The sequence below is a fragment of the Passer domesticus genome, chromosome 3 (genome assembly GCF_036417665.1).
Source record: "Passer domesticus isolate bPasDom1 chromosome 3, bPasDom1.hap1, whole genome shotgun sequence".
Taxonomy (NCBI): Eukaryota; Metazoa; Chordata; class Aves; order Passeriformes; family Passeridae; genus Passer; species Passer domesticus.
In genome coordinates, this window is record NC_087476.1 from 30803697 (window position 1) to 30820615 (window position 16919).

The 16919-nt window shown below is 38.4% G+C and overlaps 1 protein-coding gene and 1 long non-coding RNA gene across 4 annotated transcripts in view; one reads left to right on the top strand and one right to left on the bottom strand.

Moving 5' to 3' along the window:
* The window catches only part of KCNQ5 (potassium voltage-gated channel subfamily Q member 5), a 282208-nt gene that overhangs the window by 172578 nt on the left and 92711 nt on the right, over positions 1–16919 (top strand). The window lies entirely within an intron of this gene.
* On the bottom strand, positions 3452–11114 carry LOC135297983 (uncharacterized). The gene is made up of 3 exons (XR_010359933.1): positions 11005–11114; positions 10312–10375; positions 3452–3746 (listed from the first exon to the last, which is right to left on the bottom strand). It is a non-coding gene; the product is annotated as an uncharacterized LOC135297983 (long non-coding RNA).

The following is a 16919-nucleotide window of genomic DNA, read 5'->3' on the forward strand; positions in this document are numbered from 1 at the left end:
GAGAATAGAGAGACCCTTTAATGCTTTTACATTGCACAATGTTTAAGATAACAGGTGGAAGAAGCTAAGCAGATTTATCAAAGATAAACGTGTCAACAGATATTAAATACAAAGATACTGTGCCTGGCACTGGAAGGTTCTGTGCTGCACTAACGGAGTATTCCATATGCTTCCCTGATTCTCATACCCTCATCTGTATTGCTCTGGCTGGAAGCTTTCAGACAGAATGGGAAGATGGACTTTGGCTAGGACATGCCATTGTTCTTATGAAAAACAGTTAATTTTCTAATTCCTAACTTAAAATCTAAAAGTTATTAAACATACTTCATCCTAAAAATACTTGCTCAGAGCACCATAACCAGCTAACCCAGCTGCTGATGTCTTTGTGGGAGCTGCCTAAAGGTGAACTCTCCACCTCATATTTCAAACATATAAGAGTAAAACACAGTTAATATATGACTTAAAAATAATTGAATTGCACTACAGTTTAATTGGTGGCAATAAAGAGCAAAATGAAGAGTGAAGGTTACCTGAATAATTGGTGATTCCCATGTTTTTGTACACACAGAACATGATACCTATTGATTAGAGTATTTTTTCTGTAGCAAAAATATATTCCTTGGCAAAAGTATTACACTTTATTTTAAGAAGCAGATCTATAAGTCATCAAATTATTATTTGCATCAGTAATATAATAATAATATGTGAGATATCAGGAATTTTTGATATGTCAAATTGCTAAGTAAGCCAGTCGAGGGTTTCCTCAGTCTTCTGTGAAGGAACTCACCAGTGAGTCTCCTCCTTTAGGATACACTTTTCCTTTTTTTCTGGAAAAGCTTTATACTTGGTTGTGCTGAATAAATATTTAAAGAATTCTAATTTCTTTAGATTTGGAATTATGGAGAATGTGAAAATAGTTTTTAATTGTCATTTAGCTGTTTTGCATCTCAGTATGGGGGAAAATCCTAATATGTCCAGGGCTGGAATGGATTTCTTCCCTGGAGGACTAAGGCTTTTTGAATGAGTTGAGGGAGCAAGAATGTCTGCTAGAACAGGATCAGGTAAATGAATAATGCTGAGTTGAACCCTGCCAGATCATGGATTATGTCAGTGACCTTTGCATAGCCAAGAGCTGCTCAGCCTGGGCCACTTCCAGCCTTGGAGACAAGCAAAGCAGCTGCTGTCTTTTAAATAAGAGAGCAGGATAATTACTGATGTTAAGCAGCCTGTGATTTAAAAGTTTACTAGATCAGATTTTATACATAGGCACCAGAAGACCATCTACCTACCCAATTTTAGGTAAGGTCCTTTACAGGCAAGGGGAAGGAAATGTGGTGACTCTTTTGAATGCCAAACAAGGAATAAGTACGGTGTCTTCAAAATTGCTACATATGTTATATGTGTATAAAATGTTAAGCAGTAAATGGGGTTTGATGCTGATTTTGTCATAACATTCAATGTGGTTTTGAAAATATGAAAATTGGGCATTAATCCATGCAGAAGATGAAATTAAGAAGTCTTCTTGAATAAGAGAAAGTTCATGCTTCCTGTGGACAATCCCAACATGCTTTTTTCTCCCACTTTAGTAGAGAAGAGAATTCTAAATATATGTCTGAAATCTTTATTCCACTCCATAAAAGCTAGCTTAGAGGAAAGGAGGTGATTTGCATATAAATTTGCAGGTTTTGTGTGGGACTGAGATTTTCCTGGGAAGTTGGGTGGGCAACTGAAAGGTGCTGTGTCAGCAGCACACATTTGTTTGTGGATGCTGGAAGGAGAGCTTTCACTGGAAGTGGTATTTGTTAGACTATCTATCTGCAGTGCTGCTTAGATATTTTCTACACTGCCTGGAAGAGAGAGCAATACACTGAGAATAATTTTTCAAGGTCAGTAATTGCCAGATACTACTACATTTTTTACCTCATCTTTTTAAGGTAGGATTTTTGATTTTTTTTTTTTTTTAACATCATAGGTGTGTGTTATAGTAGTTGAACTCCCATCTCATCACATTCATTGGGTTTTCTAGATATGTTTTTCCAGATATTTTCTCCCACACCAGACCCAAACCTTTGTTTTAAATCTCATGCTCCCCTGGATGGGTGGGAGAGAGAATTTTTGACTGGCAGCTATTCTGTTGACCTGCCTCTAAGATAACAAGTGGACCACAAAATGGGTTCTGATGAAACACACCATCTTTTCAAAGAGGCTTAGCTCAAAGGATGGTTTGGAAGCTTGACTCCTCCTGTGCAGTAAAATTGTGTCTGACATCTGTTTAATACAACTACATGGAGCTTAGAAGTGAAGGGCAAGCCTGAGGATTCCAGCTGATGGAAACCTGCTGCCAATGCAGTGTGTGTGCTCATGTAGTTTATTAATCTTGTCTGTTGTTATTACCTTTTTATCTGGATCCTGTTAACTTAAGATTTGTATGTAACTCATGGAAAAGATATTTTTTTGTTTTCTTTGTTCGCATGAGAAGTCTGTTGGCGTAAGTCTTCAAAGGCATTAAGTCAGTAGCATCATGGAAATTTGGCTATGTTTTGAGTACTTGAGCAGCTATAAAAATTAGACTAGGTTATTTTAACAGGCTATTGTTCCATAATCTATCTCATCTTTCTTTCTAAGTTTTTTTTTCCTTTTTTCTTTTTATAACTTTCAAGTCATTTGAAGCTACTTAGCTTTTATTCCAAAGTTCAGTAAACGCTGTTACTTAGTCTGTAAGACTTTGTAATTTCAACATTATATATCCACTAGATAAGTCAGCAGAACATAGAAACGCAATCCAAACAGTGGAGACCTTTGTATATGAAAGAGTAGCACTCTTTAACAAAAATATTCTCAGAAATGTTTTTTGTTAGAGCGAAATGAAAGAATTAAATATGCTTATGCAACAGAGAACAAAAACAGTAGAAAAAAATTGATTTGACCCTCTATTTCTTTTATTGCTCTGATTCAGTTACCCTTGATTGTTTATTTCCTGCTGCATGATCTTTTGCTGTGGACTCTTGGCAAGTGTTCTATTGTCACTTATTCTTTACATTTCCTCTCTTTGACCCTCCTGATGGGAATAGGCAGTTACATGTCCTAACGCAAAGCTATGACCAGCACTCTTTCATGCTCCCAGAATGCTCTTCACTGCAGAATCTCACTACATTCATGCTAAATATCCTTACAATATTTCCTCTGAAAGACTTCCATTTTCATCTTGCTATCATTTTGGGGATAAAGCCTTGCTTTTATCTCTTATTATCAAAAATACTCTTTGCTTGTGCAATGTGGAAAATCATTTTGTTATCATTTGCAATACTTAAAGATAATTTCAATTGTTTTGGGGTTTGTTGCTGTTACACCATGCTATGTAAGAGACACCTTAGTACTCATTTACTGAATTCCATTTTATATATCCTTAACTAAGCCTCTGTTATATTTTGTGTCATTATTCCCAGTATTATACAACATAAAATGCTACCTTTAGTTTCTTTTGTCTTCAAGGCTGTCTTAACAAGAGCATGGCCTAAAGATTTCTTGACTTGTCAAGGTTTTCAAAGTGCAAAATGAAGGTTGGGTTGGTTTTTTTCACAGCCCATACAGGGGCTCTGTATATATAATGCTATTCCCTGCAATCCGTCTCCAGCTCTGTAGCATCAAGTGTCTCTTCACTGGGAACTCCTCTCAGGGTGACACTCAGGTCTGGGAAATGAAGCCAATGGTCTCTCACCCGCACTGTTAATAACTTGGAGAGAAGCCTGCAAGATAGAAAATTAATTGGAGAAAACATGGATTTGATGTCCTGAAATAATCTGGAGTTGTAATTGGCTCTTAATCTCATGTCTAAGCCTGTGATACTCCATCCAAGACTGTGCTTCCTGTACACTGAACACTTTCCAGACACGCTTAAGGAACTACAACTTGCCACCTAAATATTACAGTCTAAAGTCTCTTTTCTCTGATTTAATGCTGGAAAATGCATTTTTTAGCAATGGGAAGATATTTTAAGCTGCACAGTTCATTTCAATCACTCTTCTTAGAGGTGATTCTTCTTAGCAGTCAGTTGGTTTTAACCATTATCAGCAATGTATCACTAATTTTGTTTCAAAATACTGTGTTATACAAGTGAATATTCTTATTGAACTGTAGTCAGACCATGTTGTCATTCATAGAACCAATATTTGAAATCCTCTAAATGTCTTTCAGGGCAAAAATAATAAAACTATTATCACATTTCTTAGGCTAAATTTTGAAGGAAGACTGTAGAAGGTGCAAAATCTGAGGAACATCTAAAACATCTCACTGAATACATATTTCCACACTTACAGCTAAACACCCTTAGAAAGTGTTCCCTCAGGTCTAAGCATTTTTGCAGCCATTGCAACAGAAAGCTGAATCTTGGTTTCAGTCTTGATTTTTGCACTGTTTCCATGCACGCATTTCTTTGACTTCAAGGCTTGTCTTTCGTTGTTGACCCTTGCGTGCAAAAATACTTACTATTTCAAATTTTAGATGTTTCTAAAAAGAGCTGGAAGATTTACTAAGAAAGTAGTTTCCCTTCATAAACAAAACTGATTAATGCTGTTCTGTATTACTGCTTGTGATGTTATTCTCAGCACTGTAGCAGGGAGGGAGATGCTGGCTGAAACAGTGTCCTCAGCATCTTCCTAAGACATTTAGTCATTGATTATCAAGGTGTGTGATGTGTAATCATTTATTTCTTTTGGATTCACTTCTATTAATAGATTTCCAAGGACCAACAGTAGTGAGAAATGGCTTCTCTGTATTTTCATAGTCCACTGGTGTCATAATTGACCTAATTGACACTTTAAGCCCTGGAATTTGCTGATTATGATGCACAGCTTTTCCTAAATTTCCCATTTCACTGAAATTTTCAGGCTTTCATAGCGTTTATTGAAGATATTCAGTTATTTTTTAAAAACTTGCTTTTCCTTAGGCCCACAAAGAATATCTGTTTGTGTGGTGACAAAGATAAAAATAATATTCTTCCATAAGAGATCCTTAGAGAAGTTTATTTTAAATATTGTGTGGTAAGTTGCACTCTTACACCTTCAAAATCTCAGATGTAAGTCAGCAGGAGCTTTTGTGCACACTCGTGAGCTAGTTTTTATGCAGTCAACCTGGGAATGAGAGTAGTGTAATGGTGCCAGGCTGGAGCACAAGCATGAATTACACAGCCTGTTTGGAAAGCTGGGTGAATAATGGGCCAGCTAGCCTGAGCTAACCTCTGTGCTGCTTTGGCTGCACTTTGTCAGAACTCAAGTTAGCTCGTTTAAAGCTGACCCTGGCAGGCTGACACACGCTGTGGTCTCACTGTGTCCTCACACCTTTTGGTGCAGTGAAGACCCATCTTTGCTATAGCTTACTGCAGCTGATACATGTTTCTCAACCAGATTTGTTATGAAAAAAGCAGCTGATTCAGGAAGTCTTAACCTCATTAATGTTGACAGCAAAACTCTTGCTAATTCTGTCAGGGATGGAATGCCACCCCACAAACATGAGAATTGCTCATTTCTGCATCTCTTAAAAAGTACCCTTTTTGTGTATCAAGGAAAACTTCTCTATATTGCAGTGGCAGTCAGGAAGGGATCTGCTTATGTTAAGCATTTTCCTTACTAAGCCAATGGGATTGAAAAAATATATTTCTATGGCCTTGTTGTTGCTAAGGAAAAAAATCTCAGAATAATGGGTTTCTGTCTGAGAAACTGAAATCATATTAATTGAGGTATTTTCACAGTTAAATGTTCAAGAACTTGGTACGAACTCTGCTCTGTGACTGTTACTCAAAACAGGCCAATTGCTTTAGTCAAAAGTGCACACATCCAGTTGTTGATTAGTTACAACACGAAGACTGATGGCTTGTTTATCCAAATGTTACAAATTCTCTGGTTTTCAGTTTTCCTTTTGCGGTAGCTGTTGCCTCTGCTATATAAATGTGGTTACCAAAATGTGGTATCTATATAAAGGAGGGAGAGAGCCTGTGGTGATACAGATGCAAAATATGCAAACAAATTCGGCCAAACATAGCTTTACCATAGTTTTGTTATATAAATGTCAACTTAAAATTAAATGTTATGGAAACATTTCTTTTATCTTTATGGACTCTACCAGCTGCACAGTTTTCTCAAGTACAGTTTACATTTATGATGTTGTTTAAATCTATCGCATACATTCAACATGCACAGAAGAATTTTTTAAAAGCAAGCTGTTTGCATTTGTGCAGTAATTACCCAAGGTCCAGCTTTAGTCTTCCATATTCAAGACAAGTTTCTGCTGACTCTAGGGGGACCAGGAGTCACTGAAGCTGCGAGGAGCAGTTTGATTTTTCCAGAGATTAATGAGCTGAAGACTTTTTATATTTGTTTGTTGAGGAACTATGGTATCCTGGGGTGCATTAGGAAGAGCATTGCCAACAGGTCGAGTGAGGTAAACCTGCCCATCTACTCAGCTCTAGTGAGCCAAATCTGGAGTTCTGTGTCCGGTGTGGGGCTACTCAGGACACAGGAGACAGGGAGCTCCTGGAGCAGGGACTGGAGCATCTCTCTTATGAGGAAAGTCTGAGAGAGTTGAGCCTGTTCAGCCTTGAGAAGAGTTGACTGAGAGGGGACCTCATCCATGTCTGTCACTATCTGAAGGGAGGGTGGCAAGAGGAGGTTTCCAGGCTCTTCTTGGTCATGCCAAGCAACAGGACAAGAGGCAATGGGTAATAACTTACCACCTGAATATGAAGAAGAACTTCTTTATTGTGTGAGTGACTGACACCAGAACAGATTTCCCAGGGAGGATGTGGAGTCTCCCTCACTGGAGATATTTAAGTACCTTCTGGACACATTCCTCTGCCACATGCTCTGGGATGACTCTGAGCAGGGAGGTGGGACCAGACGACCCACTGTGGTCCCTTCCAACTTGACCCATTCTGTGATACTGCGACCCACACTGTATCTTGATTTTACAAATCATGGGCAGATTACACAATATATTTGCCAGTTAGAGATTTTTTTCCCCCTTGGATGTTTTGTAATGCTATTCCAAATACTCCATTTTAGCCCCGTTTTTCATCCGTACGTCTGATATGAAACTTACCTAGGAGCTGCAATAATAAAAAAAGGCAGTTTTGAAATTAAGTTGTGTGGTCCCAGCCAGCTCCTCTGTATCAGGCAGGTTATAAACATATTTTGAAACAGCAGTGTCTCCTTATGTAAGAACAATATGCTATGGTCCTGTGGTGCAAAGCAGAAATGTTAGGTACTGTACACGCAGTTAAAGCATTTGAGTGGCTCAGCCTCATAGTGTAGCTGTCTGCACAAAACAGATCTGGTCATGAAGCTACAGAAGCTGGCAGATGGAGATTATTCCAGACATGTCACCTCACTGTGAGTCATGGAAAATAGACACCAGCATTCATTAATGCTGCAAACCTGCTTGGCCTGACATGGGCTGGGTTCAGTGGTCATTGGATTAGAATTTGGAAATCAGAGCTCGCTTCTGTTTGTAACTTCCCTAGTTCCTGAAAAATTATTTTTTTCAGTAGCAGCCCATAATAAGGATTTAAAAAGCCAAGATGCAAACAGATTAAATTAACAGGAATGGTGATTGACAGCCACTCAGAATGCCACATCGAGATGGCAACAGGGCAGTTCTAAGGAGTAGGTTCAGGTGAACAAATGAAAATATACATGTTCATAGTGCTGTTTCTTAGATTTTGTAAATCATTCACAGTTTGTATGCATGCTAAAAGTTTCCAGAACTGAGATTAATAATGTGATAGCAGCAGAGTTGTTCAGATCCTCAGTCTGAGGTTCAGGAAGCCCCTGAACCACAGCCTGCTGGTAAAGAACCTGCTTGGCTCCTCCACAGTATTCCTTTCATATCTGCTACCAGCCACTACTGCAAGGGCTGGACAGGCTTTGGTCTGTGGTTGAACAGACAGTGAAATGGCAAAGAACTTCATAGCAAACTTTATGCCATGAGAAAGCAGACTCATATGGACTTGAATTACCAAGCTGACTTTTCTTTTTTAAAGTCTGGAAAAATCAAATTATTTAGAGAAACTTTCAAATGCTTCATTTATCTGTCACCTGATCCCCATTCAGCCAGCCACAGACTTCCTGAGGCAACTGGCAAAAGCAACTGAGTGGGACAGTTTGGAGTTTTTTTGTTTGGTCTGTGAAGAAAAATCAGTCAAAGACTTTTAGTTCCCCTCTCCCCTTTCCTCTGAAGCAAAAAGCTGCATTTTACTTCTTGTTAAGTGCTAGAGATGAAATCTAGAGTTAAGAAAAGGTCTTCCTGCAGATCAAATCGTCAGGGACTCAGTAGGTATCTTTGCTTTTCTCTACAGCCAGGCCCAGATCTGCCTGCATAGCCCTTTTCATATGATGCCTGCAGCTGCAGGGCCTTGTGGACGGGCTGTGCTCTTTCCATGTCCCAAAAACATGGAAAAGGTCAGTCACATGAAACACTGCAGTCACTTGTACTCTTCAGAAGCCTGGCTAAGTGAACTCCTGGTCACACCCAGTCATAAGCTCCAAGAATTATGTGAATATTCATTTTTTGTAAGTAATTCTCTCTGATGGTCTACATTTGTGCAAAAGCCTTCCAGCCACCCTGGTTGTGCTTGCATTACATCACACTGGCTGAAGTAGCCTTTTTGTCTTCAAACAGATCCTGTATTTCTCTCATTACAAATCTTCATTCTTCTCCTAAACTCAAAAAAGCTGATAAGGTGGGCAGGTGTAGCAGGACCTACTGGACACAGCTAGAAGAAACACATTGTGGAAAGACATCACACATCTGCTAAAGAGATGATAAATACGTTTCCAAATGAAAGTGCTGCACTGCTGGACATCCAAACCTCTGCCTGGGCATTTAATCACTGCACTGAGCCTCAAAAGTGCTCCACATTCAAATGAGTACTCCTAAGTATGACAGCTCAAAACAGCTGCTCAGGGCTTCTGTGTCTGAAGATATCAGCTAATTGCTGGAAAATCCAATTTTGGATTTTTGGTAACTCCTTCAGTGCTGGTAAAGAAATAATAATTTATATAATGAATATATCCTTAACATGCACCCTTTTTTACTTCATTGGCACATGTTTGGTGATATTTCGTGTCTTTTCAGTAAGTTGAAATAAAACTCTCTGACAAGATAAGAGGAATATGAACAAGTAAGTCAGGTTACAACAAAGTAAACCCATGTCTATCATTATAGCAAAGACAGTGGCTTAGCTTTGTTCTTGCCTGGGTTGCAGGAAAAATAACCAGCAAAATAACAGGAAAGAAAGTGCTAAGAATAGAAATGCAAGTAATGAGAATACTACTGAGAACTGTGAAGTTATTTTGAGTTCAGGGGTCTTGATATTGAGAGTAGATCACCTTTAAGGTGCCTTTCAACCCAAACCATTCTATGATTCTGTGATTCTGCCATTCTGTGAGTCTGCCATTCTGTGATTCAGTGATTAATGTTAATTTTACAACTAGAAGAAACAAACTCAGTGAGGTTATTGGGATAAGGATGAATAGCTATGAGAGAATAGCACCAGAAGGATGAGAATGCAGACTATCCCATCATCCCAGCTCATGAAGACTTGTTTTTAACATAGTAGATTGAGTGATGCAGTCTGGTGAGCTGGTAAAAAAAATAACAAAACTGCTTGATGATTAGACTTTGAGGAGTAATGTGATGTTATGTAAGAATTGGAACTACATGTTAAGAAAAAAAATGTAACTGAGCAGGCAGTCAGGTGTTGTAGCAGGCTGTCCAGAGAGGTCACAGCCTCCTTCCCTGCAGACACTCACCACTCGACTGGACAGACCTTGAGCAAGCTGATGTAATTGAACTTGCTTTCTACAGGGCTAGACAAGATAACTGCTGCAGGTCCCTTCCAGCCAATGTAGGACTGTGATTTTTATGAATTTCCTTTGTAAAAGAAGTCTGTGTAACTATTGTTTCATTAGGGATTAATATGCTGATTCTAACAGACAGGTTATTGGCTATTTATTTGCCTGTGATTGTCTGAGTTCAGCGATGCTGTGGGCATACTAAAAAGCTATTTATTTCATACAGTTTTATGGGAAGGTTTGACTAAATGATCTTCTGTTGCTTTGGTTGATTTGGTTACTTTTTCATCTGTGTGCTCTCATATGAATGGATGCTACATTATTTTTCAGTTAAATCAAGATACCCAGTCCTGTTCAACATTCATTCTATAAAGCTACATAAATAAATGTTCGTAATGGATCACAAAATGTGAAAAGAGCAGAATTTGTTTTTTGCACATAAATACATAAAATGGTTTTGGCTCACCCTGCATCCACTCTTCCACTTGTCAGGCTATCTGAGGAATTAGGAGACAGGCAGACATGCATCTCTGTTGGAAAGAGAAAAACAGTGCTCTCACTACAAGGAGGTGCAGTCAGCTGGTGTATCTCAATTAAGAACAATTCCTGGCTGTGCTGGAAGTGCTTACATAGCTTAAATCACTCCTAGCCTAGGAAGGACAAATTGTCAATTCTACCAAACTTCTCCTGTGCACTTCATTTTATATTTTAGAGAAAGTTATAAATTTAGACTCTCAGAGGCTCACAGTTTGCAAGAGCTCTTCATTGCCTACCCTGTACTGATTTTTAATGTGAACCTTTACGAGTTGTAGGAGGCAAAATCACCATGTATCTCAGCTTCACATTGTTAATATAGGAAAACAACACTGCTGTGTCTTATGTTGGAGTTGTCTGGACTGAGTACACTGAAGAGAGTATTATGCTGTGTTGGGAGTCACAGAGAGGTGTTCCTTTGGCTCTCAAAGAACCCGGAGTCATTCTTAGCTGAAATATACCAACTAACTGGACCTCCTTGTACTGACAGAGGTGTTTTTCTCCTTCTAGCAGAGATGCATGTCTGTCTGTTCCCCAGTTTTGGGGAGTTACAATTGTGTTTACTAGTATGGTCCATGCAACTACTGAAGGCTAACGCTGTATATTGAAGCTCCAAGAAACTGACTTCATCTGTGTGGTTAACAAGGGGATCTCCAGGGCTTCTTCTCCAGCCTTGGAAGCATGCAGTGTTCAGCAGTATGTACTCGCAGTCATCTCTGATCAAACTGTGCACATGGAATCACAGAATCATAGAATGGGTTGGGTTGGAACTGACCTTTAAAGATCACTGAGTCCAATACACCAGCTGCAGGCTGGGACACCTGCAACTAGATCAGATTACTTAAAGCCCCATCCAGCCTGGCCTTAAGCACTCAGATAAGTGCTTACAGGATCATCCTCTGTGAAAAGAACCTGATCTGCTAAAATAAAATTCATATAAGACTATTTCTGTGCCTGCAATATGTCTGATAAATGCGAACTTGTTTCACACAAATTTCTGAGCAGAACAATTTTGGCAAAGAGTGAAAGCCACTGCAAGATAAAATGTTGGAAAGTAAAAGCACCCTCATGTGTTGTTTCAAACAGGCAAGCAGCAGCTTTAATGTGTTTAAGATCAAAGGGCAAGTTTTTCCCCATATGGAACAAAAGTGATCACTTTGTGTATTTAACATTCTGCATAAGTGCAACACTTGTTCCAGAACCTTTGCAACTCAGAATTTAATAAAACAACTAATTATTGTTGCCAAAGCAGCGCACGGGCACAGGTTTGGCCCATGGAAGCCAGAGGTGTGAGCAGCAGCCTGACAGACCCCCCAGCAGAGGTGGGCACACGAGGCGCTGCCCTCCCACACTGCAGGCACTGCTGGTGCCCTGCAGCCCCACCTTGCAGGGACCTCAGAACATCTTGTTTGGTGCGTGGAAGAAATTATGTAACACTCTTTCCAGCTGGAGTGATTACGAGATAAAAGACCCTGAAAAATAAAGTAAATGAGTCACGTCGTTGGGCTTTGACTATAGAGACTGAGACAGAATAAAGGCTTATTGTGAAAAGTGTTACATCTTGCCTTTAGGTCTCAAGACCTAAACAGCACTGCAAGTTTTCTGTTCTCAAAGTAGTGTGTGATACAAAGCCATAAGCTGTTTGTTGTACCCTCTCCAGCAAGACCTTGCAAAGTGCTTGACAAAGTGTGTTTCTGCTCTTTGCTTTTAAACACAAAGAAACTTAGGCATATGAGAAAATAGGTGGACACCCCACTGCCCCCTCAGTTTTGAAACTTTGTGCTTCTTTCCTGTCAATATTATATGGATGAGCATAGAGAGGAGATAAGTGTTGCTGTAAGAAAGTTAAACTCATGAAATTTTCATTGTCATTTGAACCTTGCAAGATGGGGTTCTTCTTCTGCAGTCTCACATGCTTCTGCCATCAGGGTCTGGTCTGTTAGTACTGCTGCCTAACAACAAGAAAGGGCACTTCAGATTCCAGAAAGTGCAGGACTTATTTAGATTAAGGAAGACAAGACTAATGGTGTGGTATAAAACTGAACACCCTTGAGCTAAAGTGCCATGATTGATTCTTAGAAGTAAGTTTAATACTAACAGTGCATTATCTTAGAAAAATATTCTGTGTTCCATTTATATCCTTGTTTACTACTGGGAGAAAACTATAGGAAATTAACAGGATTTTCTCTGCTCTGGTGATATTTATGAGTCAGCTCATAATTCCCAACTCAAGCCATGCTTCCACTGAAGTCAACTGTAAGGTTTCAACAAAAACCAAAACCCAGCTATTAGTTGCTAGGAGTAAATAAAGTTAGAGAAAGAAGACGTAGAGCTTGTTATATTGAAGAACGTTTTAAATGGTAATTCTTGATAAAATTATGGCATATTTCTGCCAAATTTAATGAGCCCTGGCATTTGTGGCTGCTTTGATTTCTGTTGCAGCTCTGAGGGACATTGAGGCTATAAGGTAGCCTGGATTTGTAAATACTGTTATGCTTACCACTTTTTTTTTTAATTCCATCATGAATATATGGGTTTTTCAGGATAGACTTGCTCTTGCCTCCTCATTCTCCTTTTTAACACTCCACAATGAAGTGTTCAAAAATACTATTCTGTATTTCAGTGTATTAAATATGATAAATCATTCCTGTCTTAATCAGCTTCCTGAACTGAAGCAACATAAAGTGATCAGATAAATTAGTGTCTCTGATTTTTTATCACTTTGTACCATTTCTCCCACAGCCACCACAGGCTGATGTAACAATGTGGTATAATACACCTCAAAGTTCTGATGTTTCTACTTAAAATATTTTTTTTATTTAAAAAGAAATCTTTTTAAAAGTGTGCTTTATTTTCTTATCTACTATTCTGGTTAACATGTGAGATAACCACATTTAATGACAGCAAAAAAATTGGAATCCACATAGAAAGCCAAGTATCCCATAGATTCTTCATCTATATCACAAACTTGAGCATTGCTGCCAGAACAACCATGCTATTTTGCAGCCTGGAAAGCTATTATTGGAGAATTTGTGGGTACTTCTTTGTTCACGTGTCTGGAAGGATAAAAAATTGTAGAAGTAGCCAAGGGTTGCTAAGATGCCTTCTTGAGAGATATGGTGAAAAGAAATCCCATTTGCTCACGTACCACAGTACAGTATCTTTGTATGACTGCCTTTGAGTGTCCTTTCCCCTGAAAAACTCCCTAATTGTCAATGTTGTTGACTATATCTCAGTGAAAAGCAAATGTAAAGCCAAAGCAAAATCCAGTATATAATATAGTACAGGAGAAAAATAAGAGAAATTAGGAAATTGATTTTTGTTCCAGAGCTCTTCAATAGGATGAAATACTTTAGGTGAAAAGCTACAGCTGACTTGAGTGATTCCCACAGTATCAACCTCTTATAATCAAGTTGGGCTAATTGTCTTAATCCCAAGTTTTTATTAAAATATGACAATCAGGTACCTGTATTTGAATGATTAAATTTTCAATAGATTTTGTCTTTACCTTTGCTTAAGATGTAAAACAGTATTGACATCACAGAATCAAAGAATATTCTGAGTTGGGTGGTACCCACAGGGATCATTAAAGTCCAGCTTCTGGCCCTGCACAGGACAGCCCCAAGAATCACACCATGTGCCTGAGAGCATTGTTCAAATGCTTCTAGAACTCTGGCAGGCTGGTGCTGTGATATATCCTCAGGATGTGAAATATCCTCACCACAAATTACAGCGGATTTGCTAAATAGGCTTGTTTGATACTGTTTTGTCAACACAATGACTTGACATCCAGACCTATCTGTAGTAAAATATGTACAGGCAAGTGCAGAGAAAAATTCCATCCAGATACATGGTAACTCCCAGGCCAGACCCAGGAACTGTCTAGGAAAGATTTACCCAGGCCAAAATCATTCCAGTGGCAGCCCTCAGCATTTAATGGTGTGGACCACCAGCAGCCATTGGGAGGGTCATTCCTTTTCACATTACTCAGGGATCCAGCTGAATCACAGTGAACGGGATTAACTCCAGAGGATAGGGTAAGCAGGCTATTTTTCTCCCAGCACAGTGTATTTCCTTCTTAGTTTTATCTGCCAGAGCCAGTGTTGGCACTGTTGGCCACCGATGGTCGATTGATTACACAATGAAGGTAACCCATGTCTGGCCCTGCTGCAGTAAATCACACCTTGCCTTTGCACTCTGAGCACCAAGCAAACAGGCAGCCCTTGTGGCATAAAAAATACCCAGCAGTACTACAATCTTTCTGTTCTTTTAAGTTTGCTCTGTTACTTAAAAAAAACCCCAACCAAAGGTAGTGGCAATATTTTTATCTTAAATCCTGAAGACCCAAAAACCTGATTTTTTTAGTGGATTATGCTGGTGATTACAGAACACATTTCTTTCTTGCACATCTATACATTTCTTATATTAAGAATTATTTTTCTCATTAGCAAGACATCTAAGTACTGTATGCTAGCAAGCACTTTTACAGAAAAAGGTTATTTGAGTACTTCCCTTTGCACTAGGCTGTGAAAAAGGTTAGAAAAAAATAAACTAAAATAGAAAAATTACTTTAAAGAAAAGGTTATATAATGGTCTTCATTTCCGCAGCTTCATATTGTAATTCTTTAAATTTTCTCTATTTCATTATAATAAAGTTTTTCTCTTAATTCTGTATATTTTTTTAAAAATTATATAAATTCTGAAACCTGTGCTCAGTGTTAAAGACAACACAGTTTCTATTCCTATTGTAAATTAATTTTCTTGTGAAGTATCTGTAGTCAAGCAAAGGTCGCTGTGTAAGCTACCAGACTTGTCACTGGGTGTTGGAGCTATGTGATGCAAAAGAAAAAACCTACAGAGTTGTCTAAATACAGATTTGATTTACTAAATAAGCATTCATATCTGAAAATGTTGGTCTACAAAAAGACCTATGCTTTGAGAGTGATAACAGGAGCATTTTGTTGTTTTCTACAGATTTGAGGCAAATCAGTATAATGCTTCCCAGTCATTAAAGTAGTTAAAATCCGGAGGAGCACATGCTTTATTCTTCATTTTCTTTTATCTCCTGTTCAAGCAAATGAAAATAGAAAATATCTAGGTCAAAAGTATCTCTGAACATTAAGAAAATGCATTTCTTGTTTTCTTTTCTTTTCTTTTGAGTGAATGTGCTTGCTCAAGGAAGTATGATGCCTCCTTTTTTAAAACCCTGGAGAAACTTGCCTTGATGTTTTATTTTTTGTCTATGATGGAATGGATTATTAAATGTTCATTTTTATTTGTGCCCCATAAGTACCTGAGCTATTTAATTTGCTTTGTTTTGATATCATCTCCTGTTATAGCCTCTTCATTGCTTTGTCAATAGAAGCCAAATACAATCACTTAACAGACTGCTAAAAAAATGATTCCTTAAAAATATGCCAGAAAAGAACAATTTAGGTTGACAACACTTTTTTTCACACTGGAAATGTAAACTGTTTCATTCTTTATAAACTGTTCTAAATTTTAGAGAATGTAAATATCCCATATTGGAATGAAAAATATTTTTAAAGCAAAATTATCCATCGCATCCTGACAAAAATCACCTTTCTAAAACAGTTGCTTCAGCAGTATGATCAGTTCTTTAAAAAGTCAGACATTAAATTCTGTTCAAATTTCTGTATTTCTGAAAAAAAAGTAGCAGTTAACCCAAATAATGAATATATAAAAGGACAGGTTTGCGGCAATACTTTTTTTTATCATCTCAAAAATTATTTGTTAAGTTTCCTATCTAGTTTATTTTCCCTTTCTAAGACTATGAGGTCTTTATACTCTACCTCTCCCTGACCAAGGTTATACTATTTCTGGGTAGAAGGCAGTGCAGTAACAAGCCCTCAACATGCTACACTCTTCCACTTGAAGAAAAGGTTGAAGTGCAAGTAATTTTAAAGGAAGTCTACAGAAGAAATTTATGAGCTTTTTCTATGGAAGAACGCTTATTCTCCATGCAGCTTTTGTCAAACATTCTTAACAAATTGTAATAACCTTTGTCATATCTCATTTTCCTGCATAAACAAGTCACACTGAAACTATAAATGATGGAAAATTTAATCCACATGGCTTGCACTATCAAAACTGTTAAACTGTATTCTTTTCCACCATGTCAGCAGTGCATTATCTGTTTTATAGGAATGTTGAAAAGATTACTTTTTAAGGGAGATACTGCAGGACCTGTGTAAATGTCCATCTCATGCCTGCATTAGATGACGTTTTCATTTTCAGTTCTTCCTGAAGCTAGGGAAATATTTCAGTGTTTCTTTTTCCATAAGCTTTCAGAGAGGGCATTCCCACCCAGCTCTGATAACTGTTCAGAGGCACCAGGAAGGGCCCAGAGGCTGAGGGTGCTCACAGGTTTGTGCTGCCTTCCTGCCTTGAGCAGTCACGTCTGCTCTGGGATGGAAGCTGGTGCACCAGCTCTCAGCTGAACAACATGCGTAATTCCTCCTCTGTGGGAACTTGGTGCCTTGAAAATTGTGTTTATGTATAAAAGTAACTCCTGGCCCA